The sequence below is a fragment of the Petaurus breviceps genome, unplaced genomic scaffold (assembly GCF_028583685.1).
Source record: "Petaurus breviceps papuanus isolate PSGF00001 unplaced genomic scaffold, PetGlider_PUasm1.0 90466, whole genome shotgun sequence".
NCBI lineage: Eukaryota > Metazoa > Chordata > Mammalia > Diprotodontia > Petauridae > Petaurus > Petaurus breviceps.
Window position 1 is genome coordinate 3,257,687 of NW_027187260.1, and position 17,026 is coordinate 3,274,712.

A 17,026-nucleotide genomic window follows, 5' to 3' on the forward strand; every position below is an offset into this window, starting at 1 on the left:
CTTCCTTCCTTCCTTCCTTCCTTCCTTCCTTCCTTCCTTCCTTCCTTTGCTTTTTAGAGGGGGAAAGGAAGGGCAATTGAGGTTGTGACATGACCAAGGTCACACGGCTAGTTTTTGTGTTAAGTGTCTGAGGCCAATTTGAACTCAGGTCCTCCTGACTCCAGGGCCAGTGCTCTATTCACTGTACCACCTAGCTGCCCCTCCCTCTCTCGTTTCTTTTTTTTTTTTTTTAAAGCAATTGGGGTTAAGTAACTTGCTCAAGGTTACACGGCCAGTTTTTTCTGGGTGTGGTGCCGAGTATCTGAGCCCAGATTTGATCCAGGTCATCCCGACACTGGAACCGGCGCTCTTACTCGCTGAGACACCTGGCCGCCCCTGCCCCCCCCCCTCGTTTCTTATAGCACTAATATCCTGTTAAATTCACATACCACAATTTGTTCAGTCATTCCAAATGAAAGGGACTACCTTAGTTTCAGGTTTTGCCAGCATAAAATGAGATATTATAATTTTTCTTTTTATATTTATGAATCCTTTTTCTTTTTCTTTAATCTCTTTGGAATGCAGGTCTAATAATGGTATTACTGGGTCAAAGTGTATGGGCAGTTTAATAATTAGGGGGGGAAAGTTCTAAATTGCTTTCATAAATGGCTGGATAAATTCACGGCTCTCCTTGTACCTCCTATTTCAAGTCAAACTTAATATTAAATATTAAATTATAAGCTAAATCTTATAGTCCAGAGCTGGACAAATCTGTCTGCTGGGTTGTTTTAGTAATACTATTCATAGGGTAGCAATGGATGACTCTAGCTGACATCAAAAGTTAAACTTTTTATTACTTATTATGGAGTGGGATAGTTAATTACTTCTTATAGAATGGGATAGTTAAAGTTGATAGATAGAAAAAAATATATATGATTAATATGACCAGAACATCAGGTTTCTGCTGAGAGTTTTTTTAAAATGCTATTCAAATTTCAGTTTCCTCCCATAGCACTTACAGCAAATTGTTTGTATAAAACTTTGTCTAAAGACCCACATTAAAGATACTCTTTTTTTTTTCCTTTTGGAGGTCAATTGGGGTTAACTTGCCCAAGGTTACACAGCTAGTTTTTTTTGTGTGGGTGTTAAGTGTTGGAACCAAACTCGGGTCCTCCCGACTCCAGGCCTGGTGCTTTACTCACTGCGCCACCTTGCCATCCCATTAAAGATATTCTTAAAGATATACCATCCCTCATTACTGATCTTAAATTCTACATTTCCTAAGATAGTGACAGGAGGTATTTTCTTTTCATGAGGCTCTTTATTAGTTAGAAACAAATAACAGTCTTAATTAAAAATATCAATAAAAATGTTTTCCATACCTATACCACATTATACAAAACTTTTAAAAAGCAAAGGTATTGATTGCTTCAAAATATAATGATCAAACCCTAAAACCTGACTTTTTAAAATATACAAAAAGCAAGAAATTAAAACATCTATTAAAAACACGGTTGTAAATAAGGAAATAAAATTTTTCCTTATGTGAACAATCATTTTCTTCTTGCTCTTCTCAAGAGCCACCTGATTTTATAACATTAATCTTTCCTCCAATATTGTTGTGTTGGATCTACTGTTGTAGATCTCTTTGCCTATCTATTTTCCTTTTAAAAATGGGCAAGAGGAATAAGCTGAAATGGGGGGTAGGGTGGTCAAATCAATAATACATGGCCATCTCAGTATCCCATGACTTGGTCTTTTCACTTCTGGCAGTACCTATATATTTCCTGGGGCACAAGAAGCTGTTTCTTCCTCACAGGTTACAACTTGCACCTCAGTGAAAGAGTTTCATTGCTATTAAACAGCTTCACAGGTTCATTGGTCCCTTATTTGCTTCTGTGTTTCTTTCTTTGACTTTCCTACCTCCTGCCATAGGTTGGGATTTTCCTCTGCTTCTTCAGATTCTTTGTTTTCCACTTTGTTTTCCTTTTGAAGCATTTCTATTCTTTCAGGGAAACTTTATTATTTTTAATTTTTTAATATAATTAATTAATTTGTTTTTAGTTTTCAACATTCACTTCCATAAGATTTTCAGTTTTAAATTTTCTCCCCCTCCCAAGATAGCATGTGATCTGATATAGGCTCTACTTATACATTCATATTTAACATATTTTCACATTAGTTGCGATGTAAAGAAGAATTAGAACTAATGGGAGGAAACACAAGAAAGAAAAAAACAAAAGAAAAGGAGAGCAAATAGTGTTCTTCCATCTGCATTCAGACTCCAAAGTTCTTTCTTTGGATATGGATAGATGCTTCAGTCTTTCTGATAATCCAGAGAAACATTTTCTAGTCCAGGGTCTTCTAGGTCCTCAAATGTGGCCTTCTTACTGAATTCAAACTTCACAGAACAAATCCCCTTAATAAAAGGAAAGTAATTTCTTTTCTCTGGGTCTCAGCTTCTTCACATATAAAATAAGGGAGTTATAGTGAAAGTAAAAGATATCAGATAACTGGCCTGAATGTTGCTCTAGTACCCATGTAATGTCAAAACTTAAAAGAAGGTTCTTTTTGGTTTTAAATATTTTGAGACCTATTTCAACATAATTAGTTTCCTTTGTAATCCTATGCATTTTCTTTTATGCATTTAAAATCATTATTCTGGGGTGGCTAGGTGGTGCAGTGAGTGAATAGAGCACCAGCCTGGAGTTAAGAGGACCTGAGTTCAAATTCGGTCTCAGACACTTAACTCTAACTATTGACTTAGTTACAATACAATACAATAGGGTTACATGACACAATATTGTGTTGTCAAAATTTCAATGGAGGAAAACCCCCACAAATTTACAATAAATTATTCAATTTAAGATGGTCATTTTAAAAGTATATATGTTATATATTTTTAAATGACACAAATTCAATTAAAGAGTTAAAGAAAGTAGGTTACATTATAAATTCAATAGGATTTAGGGGCTATACACACATTGTTCTATAAGAAAAACAACTTATGTATTGACCAACTATGGAAGCACAACTGTAATGGAAATGAAAATTTAAAGATCTTCCCTGCCCCTAGGCTAAAGTGCACCTGGAGCCTGGAGTGGGAGGCTTGTTTTTCAGTAGATACTTTTTGATTGGCCAGTAGGTCCAAAAGGTTGTTACATTCTCTGAGCCAGGAGAAGGCTATATAAGCCCTGATGTGTAGCTTTGTTTTGGGGGCTCACTTTGAGAAGTGTTCTGTGATTTGATCTGGATTCTGGGAAGCCGTTGTCCAGAGCCACCCCCTCCCCCCCCTTTGAAAAAACCCAGATGTTGAAACCCAGATGTTGACTGGGTATGGATGTAATGGTTGGACAGTTTGAAATATGTCTACTAGATCTGTTTCTGTCTTGATAATTTTGTCTGTGTATTTTGAAGTTCGGGGTGCCGACCTTTTCCCCTGAACAAGGTAAATGATATATGTCTGACTGATTAAAGTAAGCTTGTTAACCCATTTTGAGTTGCTTTCCTTTATCAAAGCAGATCCAAGAACCTGTATGGGCAGCAAACCCTGAGGACGCTTGGGGTGCTTGCCGCTACAACAACCCATTTGCATATTGGGGACACTCTCTTCCCCCAAAAGGAAAGAAATAAATGCTGAGAGAAAAGCTTTATAAACCATGAATGATAATATTTCAATTAGAACTTGTGGCACCCTTTATTATTTTCCATACAATTTTCATGAAAAACTTTAATTTGATCTTAAAAATTGTTGAAGTGTTATGTGGTGATTTTTTTTTTTGTTTGACTTTGAAGTTCTAGAATTCTGCATTCAGTTATGTTAAATTTATCTCCCCTAAAGTATCCAGGGGTTCATATATTTTTTTTCAAAGCCTCCTAGACTACAAAGAATTACCTAGTATCAAATTCAGTTCTGCTCTTCTCAAATGAAAATAAAAGAGCAATCATTCACTTAAAACAATTTTGTGTGAATCCAGAACAAGGACAGAATAAAACAAAGTTTTCTGTTAAAAACATTACATTTTTGTAAGAGTCTGTTAAGAATGTGGAGATAATGAGTTGTGGGATAAACTTTACTTTACATTGATGCTGATGACAACAAAAGTTCTAGGGAATCATTAAAAGAAGTGTTATCATTATTATGTCCTGAAAATGTATTCGTTCCCTCTTTGCCTAAATCCTCAGCACAAATACAGCACAAATGTATATAAGCATGAATAGATAGATAAGAATGGCTTCAGTCTTGATATAGCAACTAACCAACACCACTTTTTTGAATTTTCTACAAAGCCTTTAAAAATACTGATTTTAAACAAATAGCCACAGAGACATTTTATATTCTAAATTTCTTCCGTTTTTTAATATGCCTTCATATTGTTACATATATCTCAACATATAACAATATTTTTTCCTTTGGCCTAGACCTATCATTTCATTAATATAGGGAGCTCCTGGTCAATAACTTGTATCAGTACAGAGAAGCTTCTCTATAACTTCAATCTTAAAACAATAGCCTAAGGCACTTGTCCTGTGGTCATTCACTGAGTATAGCTATCCTACCGCTGCCTAACAACAACGACAGAGCAGAAATATTTTTTAAAAAGAAGATAAATGAGTTTATTTTATTCAGATGAACAGTTCAGAAGTAAACTGGTCTCAGAAAGATATTTTGATAAATTTTTCTGCGGTCATCATATTTGGCCACTGCAAATCTGACTACAACAGTAAAGTCAAAGTTATGTAGACCATATGGAAATTAGGTAGGCTGTTATGAATACATAATATATGTATTCATTTCATATTAGCAACCAATAGTCACATATATACATATACACGCATATATACACGTACACATATGTGTGTATATATTCACACATGATAGGTGGGTAGAAAAGCCAGAAAATAGAACATAAACTCTTAGAAGGAAGAGTTTCAAGGTAATACTTTTAGTCTATGTACCAAAATATCAGTTTCCTCATCCTCAATTTCCTCATTTTGTTTTCTTTTCCAAATCTAGAAAAACTGATAAGCAGAGTGGCATGTGGGAGTCAGTTGGGAGCTGTTAATTTTTTAGTGTGAGCAATTTACAACTCAGAAATTGGCAAATACTCCAAATCGAGGCTTGATTTATTTTTTGTTGGTGGTGGCTCCAAGAGGCTGTAGCATGCACAGCAGCCACACCACAATAAAACCAAAGGGCTAAAACAGGTTGAGGGTGACAGGCCTCTAATCTGTTAGTGAGTTGGGGGTGGGGGACAGTGGAGTATCTACCCTAAGCATGTGAAGACTTCCCCCAGTGGAATAGGTGAATAGAACAATTTATTCCATGGTCACGAAGGTGCCTGAAGCAGGTATTGTAGATGGTCAGATATACAGGAAACCAAGGTCATCCACTGCGTCCCTGGCCATATACAGTCATCTTGATTTTTGTCTTGCCATTGGACTTTGATGACCCTGGAAGAGAGAGTGAGGTTGCCAACTTCATGCAACTCTACCTCACTTAAATCCACTTCACATGCAAGTCAAGAAACACCCTGTGATGTCATTGGTCCTCCTTGAAAAAGAAAGGACCAGCAAAAACAACAATGGACTTAAGAAAGTGATGAAGAAAACATTATGTAGATTAAACTTTAAAGTGAATCCTTGGTACATATTTTTTTTTCTGGAAAGTCACACCTGGATAGGCAATTGCATCTTTTTCAAAATTAATAGAAACATCCCCTAAAAGGATTTTTCAAGGGCAATATTAACTTTGCGTACCGTGAAAATCAATGCAGTTTTGCTAATATGCTTTTTTTTTTAAGTATCTCATTTAAAATTACCAGGCCATGTAATTCTTACCACTTATCAATATTGTACCAGGTAATGTAACTAAAGTAAACATTAATATCCTGGGGGAAAAAAGCATATTACTGCAAGTGGGTCTTCTGCTTTCATTAGTATTTCTATACTTTCCAAGTCTGACAAGTCAGCTAATTTTTTTAAAGACCTAAGTCTCTGAGGACTCATGTTAATTTGTACAGCTGATGTAATGCATACCTTAAAAACATCTAATATAGCTACAACTCCAAATGAAAGGTAGAAATGCTTTCTTCTGCTGAGTATTTCAAGTGTGATTAATGAAATTAGAAAGTACTAGTATAGGGGCGGCCAGGTAACACAGCGAGTAAGAGCACCAGCTCCAGTGTTGAGAAGACCTGGAGATCGAAACTCAGGCTCAGACACTTAGCACCCACCCAGAAACACCTGGCCGTGTAACCTTGAGCAAGTTACTTAACCCCAATTGCTAGAAAAAAAGAAAAAAAGTAGTAGTATAATTTGGCATCTAGGTGGCACAGTGGATAAAGTGCCAGGCCTGGAGTCAAGGAAGATTCCTCTTCTAGAGTTTAAATCTGGCCTCATACACTTAACTAGCTGTTTGACCATAAGCAAGTCATTTAACCCTGTGTGCCTGTTTTCTCATCTATAAAATGAACTGGAGAAGAAAATAGCAAAGCACTCCAGAATCTCCAAGAAAACTCCCAATGGGGTCACAAAGCATCAGACAAAACTGAACAAGAACAGCAGTATAATTTAAGTAGGCATCTAACTCTTTTGAAGACACTTATTTAAAGTCTTGTATTGGCCCCTGAAAAGACCACTGTAAAAAAAAAAAGTGCATGCCACTAATAATGCAAGGAGTATTGGGAACAACTTATAATTTGTACAATTAATGCTGAATAGTTTACACTAAGCTAACAGCTGCCACCTCAAGTGTTAAGCACTCCGGAAATGATGCCTGCAACAGGAAGGTTGCAGCATGTTATGAAGATCTTGGATTTGGTTCATCAAGTTGGATATGCATTTAGATTAACTTCATCTGTTTCTTTGGCTGCAAGTGAAAGAAGTTTCCTTTGCTTTAAAGTTGGAAGGACTGGGGAAGAGAGGGAGAAGAAAAGCTTTAACATAATATCAGCTCAAAAAAGACCATGTGGTCAAATGCTTGCAGTTTGACAACAGTGCAGACTTCATTTGCAGTGACATAGTGGAAATTTGGAAGAAACTGTCACATAGTCTCAATTATTTATGAAAATTTTAAAGAGAGTTTAGGAAACAGCTAATCTGACTAATTAGTTTATTTAACCACTTATGAAAAATTATATCCCTAGCCTCTATTTAAGCCCCAAAATGGGATGTCTGAAAGCACTTCCATAAAAACATATTCTCCCTAGTGCCAGAAAAAAAAAATTGAAACTTCTAATTGTATTTTAATACATCTTAAACCTTTTAATCCTAAGGTCATAAACAGCTTCCAGACACCCAGCCCATTATCTTCCTTCAGATCACTGCCAAATAAAGGCCACTTGATGCTGTAGTAATAAATAGGACCCTCAAAAAGTGACAGTTCTCTCTCCAAGCCATAAATTTTCATTTGAAGCTATTTTGCCTTAACTAGAATTTTAAAATGGGTAAATTTTACAGTTAAGTAACATGTCTGTCACCCTGTCTCTCTTCTCTAGGAGAAGCAGTAGTATCACATTACTGGATTTCACTAATATTATTGAACAGATCACAAGCATGCCCACCATTTCTACAGATTTGTAATACCTCAAACATCATGAAGACTCAATAATTAGTGACCCAAAGGAGAGAGCCCTGTGGGAGGGGAAGAGTGCAAATCAGACTAAGAAAATTCTATTCCCACATATTGGCAGGCAATCAATGGAATGTGAAGGAATTTTCTAAATGTCTTCTGTGAAGCCAAAAACTGAGATCAATCACCATAAAGCACTTAAAAGCTGTTTGACTTTGGTGGTGGCATGTTGTTTTTAAATACTACATTAAGAATTATCTAGGCTTTTCCCACAAACTGCAAACATCAAATACCAGCCACTTACTCCCTGCTGTTTTGTGAAGTTTTAGAAATAACAAATGAAATTTCACTAAAGCAACTCCCCTGATGGGCTATGCCCTGCTGCCCAAAGACCAGCAAATAAATCTTCAAGTGTATCACTTTTTTAAAAAGTCTATTGCTTAGCTTGGGGAAAATGTAGGTGTTTGTAGGTAACCCAAGTAAGGTCATCCTTATTAATTTGACAGATATCTTCTTAAGAAGGCATCAAGTTTAAGAGGACTTAAAAAAACAACTTTACCTTGTTATTTAACTCTTTCTACAAACTCAGGAACAAATTTAATAAACTTTGTTTATCTCCTGCTCAAAATACATACATCCCATCCCAATGATCATTCATTAGATGAACTTTATATTTTTTGTCTGCATGTAACTCTTGTTGGCTCACAAACCTGAACAAATTGTAATTTTTTTCCAATTAATTAGATGAACATTTTTTTCATTCAACAAGTATTCTTAAGTAAGTACCTGCTGTGTACGCAGCTAGTGAGGAGGTTTCTGGAATCTAAATATGCAAGACAGAATAATAGTTTGGTTAAAATGATAATTTTTAAAAATAGAAATTAAGATTTAGTGAACAAAAGGGCTCTTCTTTCTTCCTCTTGCCTTTTCTTAACCTCTACAGCAAATATAAGTTGTTTTTTTCCTCTTCCAAAAGGCTGACATGTTAAGAATTTGCTTTTGCCTTAGAGTCTATGACTTATTATTTCCTGCACCAGGCTTGGGTATGGGAGTTACACATTTCTGAGACCTGCACTTCCACATGGTCCTTGTTTCAATCCTACAGCTCCCTTTCTGAGTTGGATGGATGTCCACTAAAACTATTTCAGTGAAATTGTTACTACTGTCAGCTTCCATAGCTAATAGCAGTTGAGAGAACCAAAAAAACCTAGTAAATATAACCAAAAGAAAATATGATATTACTTTTGCATAAACAGGATTTATCTGTTTCATACAAATTTCATGTAGGGTTTTCAAAGGAGTAATATGTTGAAAAAATTTCTTGATTTGCATTAGATTACATTTTGGAATAAATATATTTGTTAAAAAGAATAATAATCATGATGTCCTGTAGCAAATCAGCTAAATTTGTTACAGAGACATTTTCTGAGTGGCTCTAAATTCAATTTCTAAGGTGTATTTATAATTTATATTTTTATAATATAATTTATCATAATATTTTATATGCTATTTATAATAGATGTCAATACCTTACTATAACACATCTGTAGTGAGGGATGTAGTTTACCTTTTAGACCAAGGATCAGATATGTAAGACACATAAAAGCACCCTGCCTTGTTTTCATATGGTTTAACAAACAGTTAAAAATGAAAGGGTACAAACTGAGCAAGCAGGATTTGGGGCCATTCAAGCACTATAATACTTAAGCTTGAACTAAAAAATAAATAGGGGGAAAAGAAAGTCATTACATAAACTTTTTAAAAGAAGAAATAACTCAGTAGACTTAAGACCATGGAAAGTGGCAAAATCCATTGCCTGCAAGCAAAGCACTGTCATAACTTTAAAGCTTATTTACATAACTTAGTGACTTTCCATTACCATTCATCAAAAGGAATTGAAATTTTCATAATTACAAGTTCCATGATCTAAAATAATACTACTTTGTGGGGGAAAAAAGGGCGAGGGGAGGGATGCATTTTATGCTATTTCTTTCAACAACAATATTCCACACATTGTACTTAGAAGGATTTTTTAAAAACTGTAAAAGTAGGTCTAGGAGTTGATCAGTATCATTGGGTCTTGCTAAAGGGATTGTCAGACTGGCATGCAATAGGTTAATAAAAACAAAGCTTCAGTTTTTTTCATCAACCTTTATCAGTAGCATCTCTTTTTTCCCCAAACCCTTACATACTTCCTACTACTAGCCCAAGGGGGAAAAAAATCTCATACATTAACCAAGTCTGAAAATTGCTCTGACACTTGAATTAACTATAGATTTTTAAAGTTTACATATAATTACTTGGTTTCATTTTTAAAATACAAAAATTCATGAAAATTATTTTTCTTCTAATTCAAGGAATAATCTGGTTGTGCTCTAGATAGAGTGTTGCCAAAATTACAACATAGGTAACATTTAATCATTTAAAAGAACTCACATACCAATCAGTGTATATGGCCTATCAGAATGTACTTAATAGAATTTAGCTTGCTATCTGAGAAGCTCCCAGGAAGGTATCTGAACCAAGATCTTTACACATTGAAAGATATATATGTCTCTGTGTGTGTGTATAAAATTCACTACATTTATTTAACAAATATGGATACACAAATTAAATGTCCCTTCTCTAATTTTCCAGTTTTATTTCTTTACTAGAGTGGTAAAGAGAACACTAACAATGCAAAGTATAAAATAATTTTAGATTATATATTACTATGAGAATTTGTAAGGTACTCTTATACTATCCCCTGTCTATGAATACAGAACTTTCTTACCAGCCAAAAAAAATCTGCTTACATTACCTTCCAGCATAAGACTGTAATTCAAATAAATTCAACATGATTTAAATGCATTCATTCAAAGTTTACATTCGTAAACGTGTGGGCTCCCGTAGTTTGAAATGCAGAATTACCATTGCAAGCACAAAGAACAAAGCTGGATGTTAAATTATTCTTACCAAAAACAAAAATAACCACACACATATGTTTAAAAACAAGAACAAATGTACTTACTACCTTTCAGCCTAATGAAGAAACTTCACTCGGATCTCTACAGGCTCCCTTCCCCAGGCTATCTGATTTGCAAATGACTGCAGAGGCAACTCCAGTAGCAGCAAGAGCAGCAGTCACACAACAGAAAGGAAAAGTTGGCCAGAGCTGCCCTTACAATGCCTGGAGACTAGGCTGAATGACAAGCACATGCAGATTGCCTTGAATTAGGCATGTTAGGGGGCTGGAACTTCCAGTGTTTGCTCTCCTATAGGACAGGAGAGTTTTTCTCCTACTTAACCCCTAGGGACAAGGTCTTAATAATGGTAACAGCTGGCATACAGGGGGGCTTGATCCTAGCACAAGGTCAGCAAGTCAGGATATGAAGGTGACATGTAATTTCTAGCCTCTTCCTGCTTCTACAGGGAGGCTGCACAAAGCGCTGTTTTTGGTTATAACCTTCTTTGATCTTTTTTGATTTAAAGTTGCTTAGCTGAGTAAAGCCATGTTAGATGATCTTATTCTTTGCTTGCTTAGACTGACTTTTAAGTGTTACAGACTGGGTTTTCTAGGCACTTAAGGCACTACATTCACGTCATATAATTCAGTTGCTTATTTCCATACTTCAGGGATACTTGTGTTACAAATAACTCATATTCATAATTTCAGGGTAGAGCATTTACAAAGCAAAATATGCTGTTTTTAAAGGGGTACCATAACTGTCTGTAAGAAGGAAGGTATTGGCAAACAAGTTATAAATGTATTCTTTCTAGAAAATAATGTTAAATTAATCTTCCATTGATTAATCTGTAAATTTAGGGCCCTGTTAATTTCAGAATTACTAAAAATTCTATAACCATAGCATTAAAAAAATCCTTTAATAACTCCAAAACTACTGCTCTGAACTTAGAAGTGACATCAATAGCAAATGGGTAATAATTCAGATGCTAAAAAACACTAAGAAATGTAATCAGCTTAATAAAAATTACTGAGAAAATTTGATGGCTCTGTGCAAAAAACAAACAGATTGGCTCCACATCTCACAGCATATAAACTCTAACTGAATCAGTATTTAGGCATTTCAAAAATTATTTTGAAAAACTAGAAGAAAAAATAGTAATATATTTATTTGTCCCAGCTGTGGAGAAGCATTTTTATCAGTAGATGAAATCACTGGATACAAAATCAGTTATTTTTATTTTATAAAAGGATCTTTGCACAGCAGAAAACAATGTCTTTAAAATTAAAAAGGAAAGATTGGGAACAATATTTGAAGTAAATATTCTAGATATTGGCCTGCTACCAAGAAGGGACAGATGCATATGTTTAAATGCACAATAATATACATTGCAATAAAGCAGTGATCAAATGAAATGCAGTCAATTTAAGGAAGAAATACCAACTGTTAATAAACCAATGAAATGATGCTGAAAACCAGAGAAACATAAATTAAAAAAATTTAATATATCACTCTATACCTATTAGAATTGCAAAAAAAGAGAAGAGAGACAAATTCCAATGTTAGCAAAATTTTTATGAAATAGTTACTTTAATATAGTCTTATTGGGAATGTGAACTGAAGCAAACATTTAAGGAATAAGGCCTTTTGACCAAGTGATTCTAATCCACAAAAACCTCATAAAAGGAAGAAAAGACTTCCATACAAAAATATCCATCACTACTCTATAGCTTTCCAAAAAGTTGGAAACAATATATCTGTTCTACAACTGGAAGATGGCTGAATAAGCACATTAATAAAATGAATATTACAGTGCCAAAAAAAGAGAAAAATATGAAACATATACAAAATGCTTTTTAAAAATCTATACAAGCTGAAACAGAGTTGAAAGCAACATTAACAGAACTACATACACTTTGACTACAACCCAATTTTTTTTTGAATGAAGAAAAGAAAAAGTTCAAGGACAAGGATAAAGTTTGAAGAATTTAAGCAAGTTGTGGAAGGTGACATAAAACATAAGCATTTTGCTTGATTGTTTCTTGTTTTTGTTAATTTTTTTGGTTTAGGCTTGTTAAAAGCTAGGGGACTTGAGTAAGATTTTATACTTTGTTTAATGTGCTTATTTGAGTTCTTGTTGACATTTTATAATAAAAATTAAATGTCATAATTTAGTTAAATTAGAAAATTTAAGTAGCGGCTGCTACTGACCAAGATGATATATGTAAAATGCTCTGCAGACCTAAAAAATTTATATAAATGCTATTTATTATTGTGAAATTATGAAAATAATTTTGGTAGGCTTTTTAAAAACTATATGCAGAAAATATGTGTAAGTAGATATTTACCATGGTGGGGGGGAAACCACTGTAATTTCAGACTTCAAAATATTACTGCAAGCACATGAAATTCCTAAGACAAAAGGTTTTAGTCCAAAGTCTGCCTCCGATATGCTATGTCATCTTGGGCAAGTAACCTTCCCCCCAACCCCACCTACATTCTTTCTCCTATCTGAAAAATGAAAAGGTTGGACTTGATGATCTTCAAGCTGCCTTTGAGTTCCAAAACTTATCAATTATTGGGTAGCTTCTCAGGTCCCTTCCAACACTGAGGCACCAGGATCTTCAAATTAAAATGAGGCTACTCATTCATCTTTGGCAACTTCTACAATACTCTGGTTTATAGCAAAGTTATTACGTACTTCCATCCTTGCATACATCTTAACATTACATACAGAGAAATGTAATGTGAATTTTTCTGAAGTTACAGCTTTCAAATCATTGGGAAAAAAAATTAAATCACTTAAATTCTAGAAATGAAAATCTAAAATCTGCACCTCAAATCATTTACACCACTAACTTAAACATCGCTTCAGATAACAAAAATAAATTATGATAGACTCTTGGGTACGTATAAGAATTATATAGTTTAAAATATACTTTTGGCTTTTTCTATTATACTATATACTGCTATCTATAAATAACAAACCAGACTTTCAATCATCCTATTAATTTCTTATGTTTCTTCTCTTTTAAAACTCATAGACTAAATATCTTACCTATTCTTCATAGAATGCTATGGTCACACCTTCTGTCTAACCTTCCAGAGTTATATAAAAAGTACTATCAATTTTTTTTTCAGGTCTTATTAGCTACCTACCTTTTTTTCTTGTGCTGTGGTAGCAGAGCAAGAGGTTCTATTACTGGAGAAGAAAGGCCTGGCTTTGAATCTTGATTTTACCATTAACTTGCCTTGTGACTTTGAACCAATCATTTCACTTGTCTGGGGTTGTTTTCTGAAAAATGTAGGGGCTGGACTACGCAACTCCTAAGATCCCTTTCAAGAACAACACTGTATGATTATATGATCATTAAAGAGGTTGGAGAGAAGGAGAACCTACTCAGTTAATTTTAACATACTGTATATATCTTTTTGGCATGTTGTCTTCTCCTTTGACTATAAATTCCTCAAGAGCAAAAACTATTTTTTGCCTTTCTTTATTTCTCCAGCACTTAGTATAGTTCCTGACACATTGTAGGCACTTAATAAATACTTGTTGCTAATTTACAAAGTATCCTACTGAATAAACAAAAGTGAAGGAAGGGCTGCATAACCAATCCTTTTATAGCTGATGGGTTTGATTCAAAATTATTTTCTACATTGTTATTAACATAACATAAATGTTATTAATTTTTAAGAAAATATCTGGTTATCTTGATTCTTGTTTTACTCAAGTGCTAAAAGATTTGTCAATACCTATTTATTAATGATTGTGCTATTTCTCCTACATTATTGACTAAGTAAAGTTTTTATTTATTTGCAAATTAGGACCACAAATTTCTGGCAAAAAAATTCTGCATTAATGTTTCTGAAGAAAGTTTTTTCCAGTCTGCTTTAAAAAAAAATTCATAAGGAGTTTAAGGTCAATAGTTGTATATCAAAACACTTGAAATTCTGAAGCATACATTTTCATAACCTTCAACTATATTTTAAACTTATAATTTAATAATAATAAGCTTTGAATTTGACATATTTCAAAGTGATTAAAAAACTTATCATTAGACAGCCACCAATCAGGTTCAAAATAAATGACCTGGTATGAACAACTTTTTTCAAACTAATTCTGAATTTAGTTTTCATGAATGGAATGTCAACATTAATCGATGAAAATAAATCCAGATTTCACTGGCCACATCTGGATTATTTCAGAAAAGCACATGTACAAAATTCAAATGAAGATCCTAAAGAAAAAAACAGATACCAAGTTAAAGAATGAGGAAAAAATGAAAACCCTTTTCAGAAAGCACTATTTCTGCAAAAATAATATATATTTCTTTCACCTGACAATTTTAGAACCAACTGCTATACATTTGAGTGGAACTCTGGTTACAACACTTCTTTCTAGCCATTCAAAGTCATTATGCACATTAGCACATTGTGAAATCTAAGAACTAAACAGACCAGACAAGCTGGGACGCTAAGTTTGGGAAGGCAATTCAAAAGGGAGTCAGAAAAACTCCAGAATCTGGCCAAATGTAATTGTGCTCCAAGTTCATTTTTAAGTGCAAGGAATAGATGTCATTTGGGGGGAGAGTTTAAACTATGCAAGTGGGAGGTCAGCCAGTAAAATGCAAAACAGAACAAAAGCTCTGGTGCTTGGAAATATCACTAGAAATACACAACACAGATAAAAGTCATGAGAATCCATAATGTTGACATCATCATACTACAAGACTAGGCCAAATACATACTATTTCATGAAAGGTCATAAGTTAAAGGAAATTTCTGTTCTATCTCATTCCAGTTTTAACTTGAAACATACAGATTCTATCAGTAAGTCCCGTATCTACTCCTATCACCTATATATATTACATATTTCACCAATTTTCATCTTGATCTAAAAGCCAAGAAAAATGTGTGCATGATTACTCTAAATCATGATAGCCAATCCAGTTTGTTTATTGGGAGGAGCGAGAAGGGAGGAGGTAAGAAGGAAGAAAGAAATAGGGAGAGAGGCTAAGGGTATGTGGGAAAAGAAAGAAAATTAAATTGGGGAGGATAACTTAGAATTCTGTGAAATCTTCATAAAGCACTTCCTGTACTACACAGCATGATTTGGGGTTTAGTGTCCTCTTTAGACCTATAGAATGCTTAGCAATTAAAAGACCCTTAAGTTTATTTATTCTGAATTAGATGATTAGAGATCACCTGGTCCAATCATTTTATAGTTTCAGAAATTAGGGTTCAGATAGGTGAAATGATTAACCCACACTTAAAAGAATAGTGATTGACAGAGCCAAAATTCAAACATCCAGTCCTCAGACTGCTCTTGCTGATGGTTATCCATTTAAACATAATGACCTCACATTTTCACAGCTTCCTCAACTTCAGGGATCTTGATATCTATTCCTCTTTAGGATTTTCCTAATGATCCACCAGCATATTCAGGTTTCCTCCATTTCCTAATATGTCACTCTTACTCAGAATATTTCCGCCTCTGACCTTCCCTTTTCTGACCATAACTTTCTTTCTTTTTGCTGCCCCTCCTATGAGCCTACTTAACCTGCCCTTTATGCTGCATTCATGGGGATATTCAGTGCCACTTTCTCGCCATATTCTTATAAACAGCCTTCTCTTTTGACTTCATTTGCCTGCCTACACATTGTGGACCCTGACATCAAAAATTTCAATAATGAATTTCCTAGTCCTCTGTCCTCTGACCTTTGCCCTGTTTAAAACCCTAAACTGGAGAAAGTTAAAATATTTTACTGACTGGGTCCACTACAATGCTATCTAATCTCAAGTGTAACTAGATTGCTCAACAATCATTTCCCTCGTCTCTCTTTTTTTTTTTAAGCAATTGGGGTTAAGTAACTTGCTCGAGGTTACACGGCCAGTTATTTCTGGGTGTGGTACTAAGTATCTGAGCCTGGATTCGATCCCAGGTCATCCCAACTCTGGGGCCAGTGCTCTTACTCACTGTGCTACCTGGCCACCCCCTCATCTCTTCTTAACCCCCTACCTAATTCCCCCCAAATAGCTGTATGATTAATGGGTTTATGAGGGGCTACTGGTAACTATTTAACAACTGTCTCTGGTTGGGGGGGGGGACTACTTATAACAGACTTTAATGTTTAATGGGAATTTTTATTATTTTCTCCATTGCTTAAGTTTAGACACCTAACAAAATAATAAATCAAGCCCTGATGTGTAGCTCACACTGAAATTTTAACAATCAGCTTCCTTGATCCAATGTGAACTGGCTCTAGCACACCCCTTGTATCTTTGTGTCATGTTGGAGGGGTGGCTATAGCCAGTTTTTTGGTTTTGAGATAATGGGAACCCTGTCTTGATCTGTCTATTATTTCCTTGATTGGAGGAAGGCAAAGTTATCAGGTTAGTGAAATGGAAGCTAGAACACCAAAAATCCAACAATTCAAACAAGAGCCTTCCAGATTGGCTAAAAGGAAGGTCAGGCCAATGTGCTTAGGGTAACCAATCTCAAATCAGTGAGGGCTGAAAAGACATT

At 34.7% G+C, this 17,026-nt stretch overlaps 1 protein-coding gene across 17 annotated transcripts in view; it reads right to left on the minus strand.

Moving 5' to 3' along the window:
• DISP1 (dispatched RND transporter family member 1) overlaps positions 1 to 17,026 on the minus strand; it is a 238,302-nt gene that overhangs the window by 84,276 nt on the left and 137,000 nt on the right. Inside the window, exon 1 of one of the 17 annotated variants that reach the window (XM_069062632.1) lies at positions 10,563 to 11,958. The exons of 15 other annotated variants lie outside the window; for them this stretch is intronic. The gene's annotated coding sequence lies outside the window, so the exon portion shown is untranslated. Of the gene's footprint in view, positions 1 to 10,562; positions 11,959 to 17,026 lie in introns of those variants that run through there. One more of the 17 variants, XM_069062628.1, reaches the window with a different exon arrangement.